The sequence below is a fragment of the Amblyomma mixtum genome, chromosome 1 (genome assembly GCF_055824585.1).
Source record: "Amblyomma mixtum isolate Tamu chromosome 1, ASM5582458v1, whole genome shotgun sequence".
Classification (NCBI taxonomy): Eukaryota; Metazoa; Arthropoda; class Arachnida; order Ixodida; family Ixodidae; genus Amblyomma; species Amblyomma mixtum.
In genome coordinates this window covers 163,235,959-163,247,823 of record NC_143012.1, presented here as the reverse complement: position 1 = coordinate 163,247,823, position 11,865 = coordinate 163,235,959, and the positions used below count along the sequence as shown (strand labels likewise).

Here is an 11,865-nt window from a genome sequence, read left to right as displayed (position 1 = left end):
CGACACCACCGGATGACGTCACATATAATGGATGACGAAGTAATGTAAAATTACTAATCAGGGGTTAATTACTTATTAATGACGAAATACTAATTAACTGCTAATTAATGACGCTTAAGCTTCGCCTTTAGGAGTGGAACGCGACAGCGTGTTTTAGCGCTGCCAGGCAGCGGTGGATACCCGTCAAAACGCGGACACATCCGCCGACACGGCTGCTAACGACGGTACGAGGCATTAAAGGCTTTCACCTAAAAAACTTTATTGAGACTGGGAATCGAACCAGGGCCTTTGGCACTTCAAGCGTAGTCGCTGCCATTCCGCCACGAAGGTTCACGGTTTGAGCATTAATAAAGGCACATCTAGTGAACGCACGGGTTTCATGAGTGAAATGAAACAAATAAAAAAATGTAGATATGAAAAGAAACAAAAATATAAACAAATTAAACCGTACAACGCGAAAAATATAAAAGAACAGAGACGAGACCGCAAAAAACCGCGGCGGCGGGGCGCGGAGGGAGGCCACGTGCGGCTCGCCACAGGAATAGACCGAAGAGCGGAACAGCCGTGAAAGAAAAAAAAGAGGATGAGGAGGGAAGCGGGGTTACTTATCCTTGCAGACTGCCTTTCAGTTTTAGCCTCTCTCCAAACTTCCGGCACCTCTCTATTGATGCGTTTCCTTAGGTTTTTTGTTCCGCGCACAGTAAGGGAGGTCCGCTTTGTCTGGGTACCTCGTCATTCGGGAATCTATTTCAACGAGGTGGCTGAGTTATTGGCAAGGTCAGCTCTCACTGCCCCTGTAATATATCCCTTACCGCACCTTATTATGTTGGAGACCTCCCGTTTCCAGCGATTCCAACATATATCAGCCAGCTTGGGTGATCCGTTGCTGAATACCGTGGACTTTCAACATTTAAAGTTCCCATGCAATGTCCGTTCATGTAAGACAAGGCGGTGTGAAGTGTCCATGACGCTTTTGCGATGCAGAATCCCCCACCTCAACTTGTACTTATGCAGACGCGGGTTCGTTACAACAAACCTTTTTAACACATGCAGAGAAGTTGAAACAATTGACCATTATCTCCTCTCTTGCCGGCGGTTCGCATTTCAGAGAAAACATTATTTGGCAGTCGCTTTTTCGAGGTTAGGACTCCCTTTGTCTGTACCCTTTCTGCTCTCGTTTGGTGCGAGTGCCACGGGATTCTCGTTAAGCACTATTTGCGGCTACCTTCATGATTACATCATTGCAACTGGTCGCTTACCCTGTTAAATCCATATAAAATTCCACCGAATGTCCAAAAAGCGTATTTTATTTTATTCCTGAAATATCTAATTTGTTTATTTATGAAAGATTTTTAACAATTCATACATATTTCCTAATGTCAAACATGCTACTATTTTTCTTAGCTTTTTTTCCGCTTTTTTTTTCCTTGGCATTCACCACCATACCTTGGCCAATCCCCCCGCGTGGGTATGTGCCATTTTCATATGGTGAAGAAGAAGAGGAGGAAGGGCGGCGCTGCGAGGACTGTGCCTGCACGTAGACGCTAAGATCGTTTCCGCGCAGTTGTGTACGCTGGAAGAAAACCGTCCAGGTGTCAACGGCGGCGAACGCAAAGGCGATGGCTCACGTAAGAAAACTGAGCGTTAGCGGGTCCCGCTCAGACGAAGACCGCACTGATGCAATCACTGTGTCCTACAAGTTCGCTTGGCCTGGTGAGTCGACATCCAGTAGCGAACTAGTGACGCCGCGGTTCTTCAGCGACCCGTTGCGCCTTGCGCATCTGGAATCGCTCACCCGAGGTGACCTGTACTGCTCTAGAAGGACGTCGCGCAATTTCGGCGACTACGTGCAGTGTCGTGAGCTCGGACTTCAGTACCGACAACGTCTCGGCGTGGACAAGACCTACGACACACGACACCTGCTCCAGAATGGCCTGTTCCACGAGAGCGAGATTAGCCTGGGCTGCATCGACAAGATATTCTGCTCGGCCTGGCTCTCGGAGCGCCAGATACTGTTCGGCACCAGGTGCAACAAGCTCATGGTGCTCGACACGGAGGACGGCAAGCTCTGCAAGATCCCGAGCCTGCAGAGCTCGCTCGCGAGCCCGCCGCCCGAGAACCACTGCGGGATCCACGCGCTGCAGATGAACCCGTCGCGAACTCTGCTCGCCACGGGGGCGCGCCACTCGAACGACACGGCCGTGTACAGGCTGCTGACGTTGGACCCCGTCTGTGTCGGTGCACGGGCTCACACGGACTGCATCTTCGACCTGGCATGGCTCGACGACGAGTTTTACGTGACTGGCTCGCGGGACGCCACGCTCGCCCTGTGGAGAGTGCAGGAGACTAGAGGCTTCTCCTGGCCCGAGTCCGCACTGACGCCGAGGCAGATGCGACCGCTGGCCGTGCGTGGCTGCAAGGACGCCGACAAGGTGAGCGCCCTGCTCTTCAGCCGTCAGCACAGCGAGATCGTCGCACTGTCGCTAAACGCGTACATCCAGAAGTGGGATGCGTGCACGCTGCGCTGGAAGGCGTCCTACAAGATCCCTCATTGCCAGGAGAACGTCTGCCTGGCGCAGCAGCCCGAGCGGAGGGTCTACGCCGTTGGTTCTAAGTCGTACGTGACATTCCTGGACTCGCGGACACTGCAGCAGACGCACAAGGTGCCTTCCAACTGCATCGACTGTGGAATCCGCTCGCTGAGCTTCATGGACGATCTGCTGACCATCGGGACGGGCATTGGCGTGATACTGTTCTTCGACCTGCGCGCCTCCAAGTACCTGGAGGACGCCGACCGTTCGCGTTACAGCATGCACAAGGCCAACAGGGGCTGGGTCCACTCGGACGAACTGTTCCCCGAGGTTTTCTGGAACGCCGAGTACGACCCGGCCATCTAAACGCACTGCTATGACCCGTCGGGAATGCGGCTCTTTGCGGCCGGCGGGCCACTGCCTGCTATCCTCCAGGGCAACTATGCCGGTTTGTGGTACTGACGAGGGAGTAACCTACGGCACTGGACACCTAGTAGAGGCACCGGCCGGTGTACTGAAGATACTTAGATATGTGGACGATTACCTCGTCGTTGTTAGGAACGATAGCTTTACTCAGCCTGTGCTGGACACCTTTGTCAGGAATGGCCATGGTCTTACCTTTACCACTGAGTCTACTCAACATGGCAGGATTCAGTTTCTTGATCTAGAACTGAGGCTTGAGCCGGAGCATGTTTGCTGGTTGTATTCGCCGCGCTCCGTCAAGAGGTTACTAAGCTTCCATTCGGGGCAATCCAAGTTGGTGAAAGAAGGCGTTGCCACTTCATGTATTCGAGCCGCTCTAAATAAGTCGGGCCTCCATTCGATTGAGGAAAGTGTGAAAAGCCAAATTGCCAGGCTCAGGGAGGCAGGTTTTCCTGAAGTTACGATTGGAAGGCTATGCGAAAGAACGGTGTCCAAAATGAAATCCAACCACATCCGTGAAGCAGCCAAGCGCCAGAGGGTCGCGGTTATTCCGTATGTCCACTCGGTCTCTCACCGTCTGAAGAAAGTGGGTCGTAAATATGAGGTAGACGTTTTATTTTCATCCCGTAGAAAATTGAGTAATATATGCCCTGCTGTACAAAGAGCACCGAAAGTGAATGCACCACTAATCATGCTGAAAGGAGGGTCGCTTGCGTGAAAGGGGTAGTATACACAATTCCCCTGTCTTGCGGCGCATGGTATGTAGGGCAGACAGGACGCTGTTTAAAGGACCGCCTGAGGGAACATTTTAATTCACTGGACAAAGCAGGCGGATCAAATTTAGCTCTGCATTGCAGACAACGTGAACACACCTGTAGCCCTCTGCTTCAAGACACGTCTGTAGTTTTCCAACACCGAACAAGCGTCTGCATCATGATTTTTGCCTTTTGCCTTTACTTTTTACTATGTATTTTTTCTTTTTTTTCACCCACCTCTCTATTACGCCCTGTGGGCCCTGATGGTATTGTAATAAATAAATAAATAAATATATAAATAAATAAATAAATAAATAAATAAATAAATAAATAAATAAATAAATAAATAAATAAATAAATAAATAAATGTATGTTCCAATCAGTATCTAGCTCCACTATTCGTATCCAATTTGGTAGCAACGCTACGCTATTCGTATTCGATTCGGTTATAAAGTTCTACTGCAATCAATCCTCGCTGTAAAGAGAGTTTACAACAAAATAATAAATATAACGAAGGAATAGCGATTCTCCTTCGGAGCTCCCATAGAAACCCACGTATTATATCTCATTTTTGCGAAGGAGAGTTACGAAGTAAAGTAACCGGGTATAATGAAAATAAAATGAACCCTCCAGGCCGTTTATCACGGAATGGTATGTCAGTATGTGACAGCGCCCAACGCTTCCTTACCGATGCGATGTAGCTAATTGCAGCTTCCCGTTCTCCAACTCCCTCGATGCACAAGGCCCATTCCAAGAGCGCTCTCCTCCTTTGATTCCATATGCAGTTTTCGTTTTCACAGCATGGCTACATGCATATAAACGTTTGACAGTGCGCTTGATGTGTTTGACGACATCGAGGCCCCGCTGGTGTCACAGGGTGGTGAGGCGGATAGCGAAAAAGCAAAATAATTTCCGTTGCGCAGAAGGCGACCACCACAACGCCTTCTGTCTGGCGTACACATTCCTCGCAAGACAGAACTGTCGTGCGGAGAAGTGTTCTGGCCCGCGTGCTCGGGCACTGTGAGCGAGGCCAGCCATAACGGGCACTCGCGAAGAAACGGCCTCTGCGCGCCCTCTTTCGCATCGGGCCATAGTCTGCAGCATCTAGAAAATGGAGCTAAATATTCTGAATAGCTCTCCCTCTCTCGTCTACATTATTCCCCCATGGCCCGTTTCATACATCTGAAGTGCATGTGGCCTGCGCAAAACGCTGACATATTCGGCTCGTGCACGCACAACAACAACAACAACAACAACAACAATAATAATAATAATAATAATAATAATAATAATAATAATAATAATAATAATAATAATAATAATAATAATAATAATAATAATAATAATGTAAGAGGGGTTTGTGGCTCAGCAGAACCTATGGCGCCTTCCAAAGTCCAGCAAAGGTTCAGGCAAACGTTCGGGCTGCGAGCGAGCGAGCTTCACAACTCTGAATCGTCGTCGTCTTTCACCCACATAGTTTTCCACAGTGAGCGAGCGCGGCTGCTACACTACAACAACAACAACAACAATAATAATAATAATAATTTTATTTTCCGTCAGGCAATACAATAATACATTTCCGGGCATGCCAAAGCCATCAGCGGCTTGTTGGGCAAAACCCGGCAGCAGGCGGCAAAACTCTTATTTACCTACTCAGGGAAATCATTTCAAATTGACAATGTAAAAGGAAAAGAAAAAAACACCTCAAGGGAACACAATAAAGTCATCAACAAACAGGAAATGATGAAGTGGTTTTCTTGGGGTTACTCACTAAAACCGAGGAAAAAAAGAAGGTAATGAGAGCGTTGTGCCCTAAGAACACAAGAAAAAAACATCTGGAACGTTTCCCCCTTTATCCCCACCTTTTGTTAGCATCAATATCCCGAGACAGTGTAGGTTATGGGGGCTTTCTTTATTACCTTCTTATTCTTCAAAACTGTTATCTCATTAGGTAGATAATAATAATAATAATAATAATAATAATCTTTATTAAGCATGTAAGAAAATCCATGCAGCAAAACGGGCCCAGCCACTGTGATGTGGCCTGGCACTAAGCGATGCGGTTGCAGTGTACATGCAAACATTTGAAGCCAACAAAGAAAGGGAAACAAAGAAGAGTGATAAACGTAGATCCGGTTTCCAAGGCAACGAAACAAAAGCACACAGTAATCACAGCTGAACTGCGACAACAGAAAAATAGGTGCATACTTATGTATTACAACAAGTGCTATAGACTTCAAATTCGACCGAGAGTCCACAGAATAATATTCTGGCAAGTCATTAAATATCTGGGGGACATACGCGCAGTGTCTTGCTGCTCCGTGTCGAGTGGATACGCACGGTAGAAAAAAGCGCATTTCTTTGCGCGACGGTGGCTGGGAGACGTGCGGATGCTTAAGTTCATCCGTCCAGAAATGACACAGCACAACCGTTGAAATGAATAAATATTGAAAGGACGTGAAACCTAGATCATGACAAATGTCTTTTTTTGATGGTGTCACGCGATTATACGCCACACATTTTTAATGTATTTTTTAAGATCTTATCAAATTTGTCCCGCCAACGTTGGGAGCAGAGAGCGAAAACCGTTATACCATACCTCGAGGCACTGTATGCAAGGGAATGTACAATGATTTTTTTTAAGTGAAACGGCACCAAGCTTTTAATGTCAAAGAGTAAACATCCAACAGATCTTAGTTCGCGGCGTACATGAGCCCCATGATTATGTCACGACAAGTCACTATCGAAATGAATGCCGAGATACTTAATTGAGTTTGTAGTTTCGACAGGAGTACACTTACAGGACATGCAGCCTTGGGTATGAAGATACACTTGAATGACTATGGTTCCTATCTTCAGGAAATTTTTCAAGCATGTAATTTTTGTCGTCTTTTTATTGACGGTAACGTTGTTTTTAAAAAACCAGACCTTAGCTTCATGCACCGATTGTTGGAGATATTAAACTGCCTTTTTGTAATTAACGTTCTTTGTTAGAAGGACGGTATCATCCGCATATTGGTACACTTTACCTTTTGGGATTGTTGAAGTGAAATCGTTCACAAATATGTTAGAAAGAAGATGCGATAAAATTGACTCTGAGGCACTCCGGAAGCAAGGATAATTTGCTACTATAGTATTTGGTACCTATAACAACCATTTGTGACCTCTCGGTGAAATAATTTTGAAGTAGAGTGTAGAAGGGGCCCCTAAAACCAGTATATAATTTTCGAAGTAATATGTCATGGCAAACTGTATCAAAGGCTTTGGATACGTCGAGAAACAAAGCACATCTAAAGAGATTGTGTTCAAAAACAGAATACAAATCATCTACAAATTCTTCCAGGAACGAAACTGTACCCCGGCCTTGCATGAAACCAAGTTGTCGGTCAGACAATCTTGAAAACTTTTTAATGAAAGCAGTCATAACCTCGAGCAAAAATGTTTCTACAACTTGGTATAACACGGGCAAAATTAATACAGGCTGGTAATTTTCAATAATAGATTTCTTTCCTCCCTTGAGGAGTGGTCTAACTAAAGCTCTTTTAGATTTTTTGGCTTAATTTCAGTATCCATGAAGCCATTTAACATGAAAAGCAGAATATCTGAAAAGCCTCAAAGTTTCTTCTCAGCAAGCTTAGAGATATTCCGTCTACTCCCGGTGGTTTATTCGTTGTTGGTGTTCGTCTTCGTCAGAGCACGCGCTTCTGCGATTTTGCGGTCCGCAGGAACGTAGTTCTCTGAGGAAACATCTGGCCAGCTATGGATTAAAGAAGCGTTGCCACAAATCTGCATGCGTCTGCTCACGTGTGTTTCGAGCTGCTTCTGTCGTTCGTGGGCTCGTGCTGCGACCAAAGTAGCGCAGTGCTAGTGGCACAGAGTGCATTAGTGGCACTGTCTACTGTGGGACGCTGCCTGCGCGTGGTAGCAGCGCAAAAGATGGAGCCAACTCGGCAGACTATGCATACTACGTGACCAGCATGGCCAGCAAGGCTTTCAGGACTCAAATCGCTGCTGTTGATCTACGACCATGGCCAGTAGCTTCACTCTCGACGATGTCTCTTTCTGACGTGCACCGCGCTTCTTCCACTTGGGATGCATCGCCCAGCCATCGAACCCGTAGGCAATGATTGCCCTCATAGGTCATCGACGAGGGCTTTTCCGGCGGTTACTTCCTGTTTCAACAGAGGGTTGTAGCAATGTATTGTTACCGTTTTACCCTTACAAAATTCTCTAGACGCACAGGCTCCTTTGATAGCGCACAAGAAAAAGTTGCAAAAATTCTATGTAGTGCAAGCATACCTTCTTCCTAGCAGGATACGGCACTTGCAAGAATGTTGCAACACAACATCCCAACGAAGATGTTACCACTTTGTGTCCGTGCAGAAACGAAACGTTCTCAACCCATTCAAGCGTGTTTTTTTATCATACTCGTTTTACCAAAACAAAAGAGGCCGATTTCATCATAATAAGCAAAAGTAGTAATTCCTCACTTTACTATACAGAAGCCATGATAAGCTGTGTTTTTGAATACACTGAGCTATAGGGGCTCGATATATATAACGTGAGTCACACCGAAGAGGTTATTTAAATAAAATATGTTTGGTAAGCTGTGGATGTACGGAGAGCCAGTGCTGCTGCCTCGAGGCTCTCGTTGGGTGGGAGATGGGTGGTGGAGATGCTCTCTCTTATTCCCGTAGGAAAGGGGGGGGGGAGGTGACTGGCAAGTCGATTTCGGGGCGACGGAAAGGTGTCTGTACATAGGCGATGGAACATGATAGCTTCGTTTCTCAATAGCGCGCGGGCACGTAGAGACCACGTGCGGCGGTCTCAGGGAGACCTTCAGGGAGACCAAGCATTCGTGCGACGAGATCTCCGAAACTGCTCAAGCTGGAGGGTTTTGTAGGTAAAGACAAACACCTTTTCACCTTTAACCTCATCAGACAGATTATAGCGTACACATAACCGATTTACATGAATTTGGAGTTCATTACAAATTGCGGCTCTTGCCGTAAATTCGTCTTTTTGCCGGGGACAATAAATAAAGCGTGTAAAGTGAGAACATCTCGCATTGAACAAATATTTGCATTCTTTATTTTACATATCGTTGTGCCAGAAAAAACCAAACAGCATAACAAGCTTGGTTCATTAAAACTCATTTGCGTTCTAATTTATTTTTTTATCCTGAACCCGTTTGAACGCGTTGGTACCGGTTCTATACGGCCTGAGCCGGTTCGAACCGGAACGGAATGTCACTCTGGAGCCGAACCCAGAACTGAACCCAGAAGGTGTGACCCCAAACTTGCACTGAACCCGAAAAAATTCCGGTTCGATACCGTGCTGAAAACTGCACCTCGGGCTATTTAAAAAGGCATTTGGTTACATGTTGTTTTCCATCATACTTTTTGTGGGCATGTATTTTTTTATATCAAAGATGTCGAACTTCTGTATTTTTTATCAGTTTTAATTGAAAATTTTGTCAAAAGGAATACTTTTGTAGCGAACTGAAGCCTAGTCGGCAGAGGTTTTTGTTGTGTTCACTTTTGAACCTTCTTTGTCCAAGTACTGAGCTTCATCATGGTGACAGTGCCTACATAGTAGATGAGACGGAGGAAGGTTCACAGCAACAAGCCAGATTGTCGAAGTGCTGGTTTCTCAAAATATGGTGTGGCTACAACCGAGCCCTTAGCGAAGACAATCGGAGGCCTACTTCCAAAGAAACAGCGTGCCAACTGCAGTTTTAGAAGCAGCTAGGATAGTGTTTGTGGCTTTATCACTGCCAGGTCATCTAAGAGAGTGACTCCCTGGCAGGGCACTCAAAACCACCTAATAACTGAATCAGCTGATTTGAGACTGCTGTCCTAAAACAACAAAACATTTCTTGGCACTGACAGGTTGAAGAATGCAACTTCCAGTGATGTAATATATTTATGGCGATGATACAGCATAAAGTGCAGTTTTAAATACACATGACATCCAATCAAGTGTATTCCGTGAAGTGTGCCTCAACTAGCTTGTCAAGCAGCGTGTTGCCTTGCTGCTGCCAAGGAGCCTGTTACTGAGTTCTGAAGTTCCTCCGAGAGCAAGAAACGTCAGAGAGAATAAACATGAAGGCGTCGGAGGAGATGCGAATAAAGTCAACAAGTGCATGTATTCTGCTGGTGCATTCTCAACTGCTGTAGTATATGTGCAAACATAAAATTGCGTTTTTCTCAGTCACCCTTTTCAAAATTTTGAACCTTTTCTCAATAACTAACTAGCGGACCGACCAAACTGAAATGTTTTCGGATTGTAATTTGCAAATAGTCTGAACGAAATAGCAAATAGTGGAACTATGCCAATGACATTAGTAAATATGGGTAGTAAGATGGAAATCGCCAGCACTCTGTAAATAATTTGTAATGGATTTTCTTTTGTCCTGCAGCTTCCGTTCCAGGCTGCTGAACGAAGGTTCTGTCGCCATAGGTGTGTATGAAATCAAATGACGTATACAGAAGCTGCAATATATTCATTGCTTTATATGTTTAATTCCTGTAAACTTATGCTAAACTTCTTCAGAAGGCAGAATGACAGCAACTGGACAAGGAGCTAATATAGAGCAGTTTTTGTGGGCCTCAAGGGATCTTATACTCATTTGTGACGTTGCAACCATTGTTCGGCAACCTGAAACGAATACAGAAACTGTGTGCAAGAGAAATTCAGTTAGCACGGATTTACTGAGCGTAGGCAAATTTGTGCAGTGATTCATGTTTACTGATGCCTCACACAGCTCCAAAGCACTAATACACTAAGAAAAATTTGATGTGTCTACATCTCAAGGCCATCCAGAAATAAATCACTCAAGACATGAGTTGGAATTTTTATGATGATCAAGTTATGAACAATTGCTTTCATATAGCAATGGTTCAGCACTAAGCACAAGAAAACATTTCGCCAAATAAGGTGATGAAACATCTCGTACTGAAAATAGCACCAGGGCTGTTTTCAACCTGGAGAACTGAATGGTTACACCTGCCTCAATTTGAACTAACCTTTTTGAGCACTTTGGCGGAATTGCTGAGAGCATGATGCGGAAAAAATGTGAATTTTCAATCCTTGTCTTCAATGTGAGAGGCTTGTCATTCACAATGGCATCCAGACAGAACCATTGTAGTGTTCACTTGCCACATTTAAACAACGCAGAAAATGATCTTCTTGAACAGCTTCAGTACAATCACTGATGTAATTCAACGCCAATGCTCTAGCTGAGCGCAGCCGTTGTGTTGGCCAAGACGCACACAGCTTTGCGCAAACACCTTACTCGGTTGGGCCTTTCTCTGCTTTGAAGGCCACATTTTACTGTAACTTCAGTGTAGCTGCACCTAATGTTTGGCATCGGAAAGACCGTCTTCACAGCGGAAAATGATCGGTAACCTGCCACTTGTGCATACCTCAGCTAGCAAACGACACCAGCGTTCTCAATGGCTGCTTCACAGGGTAAATGAAGTCGGCAATGTGCGTTAGAACTTTAGGCTCGTTTTTCTAGCACTGTTCGGCTGGCCCAAATAACCTGCCTAGTCTAGATTGCAGGCCTGTTAATACCGCTTGTCAGCATATTTCCGAGCTGTGTGGAAATAAAAAAACTGCATACAAATACACAGCAACGCAGGTCTCCCGAGCCCCTCAAAGACTTCCTTTCGCACGGACAGGCCTATTACAGTTACAAGCTTTACGGAGGCTTCTTGTACCAGGTCTCAAGAGAAGAGATTAACTGTTCTTTTATATCTCTTATCGCCAACATCACCGGCTAGAAAACGCGCTCCACAAGTTCACCGCAATTCGGACAAATGTCTCCTCCTGCCACAGGCTCCTCTTGCTTCTGCACGTCGAAAGGTTCGCTGTAACCGAATGCAAGCACGATTGTCGATTTCAGAAACCGAAGCAACGCGGACTGCAGGACTCAAAATGCTAAAGCAGCCGAAAGCAAGGATCACCAAAGACAGTCACACGCCCTTCTGTGAAAGGTTTGACGAATCTACGAAGAAAACCATATAGAAACATACTCTCTTTATGAGAAGACTTGCAGACCTCTTCCAGGCGACAATCTGCAGAATTAAGAACGTAGTCAAGTCAAGACAAATGGTGAATAGCCATTTTAGTAGCCATAGTCATTTGAAACC

General features: G+C 45.5%; 1 pseudogene; it reads left to right on the top strand.

The window, feature by feature from the left end:
* The first annotated feature begins 1,521 nt into the window (after positions 1 to 1,521).
* On the top strand, positions 1,522 to 3,563 carry LOC149369609 (DDB1- and CUL4-associated factor 12 homolog pseudogene; annotated as a pseudogene).
* Positions 3,564 to 11,865: the final 8,302 nt, after the last annotated feature.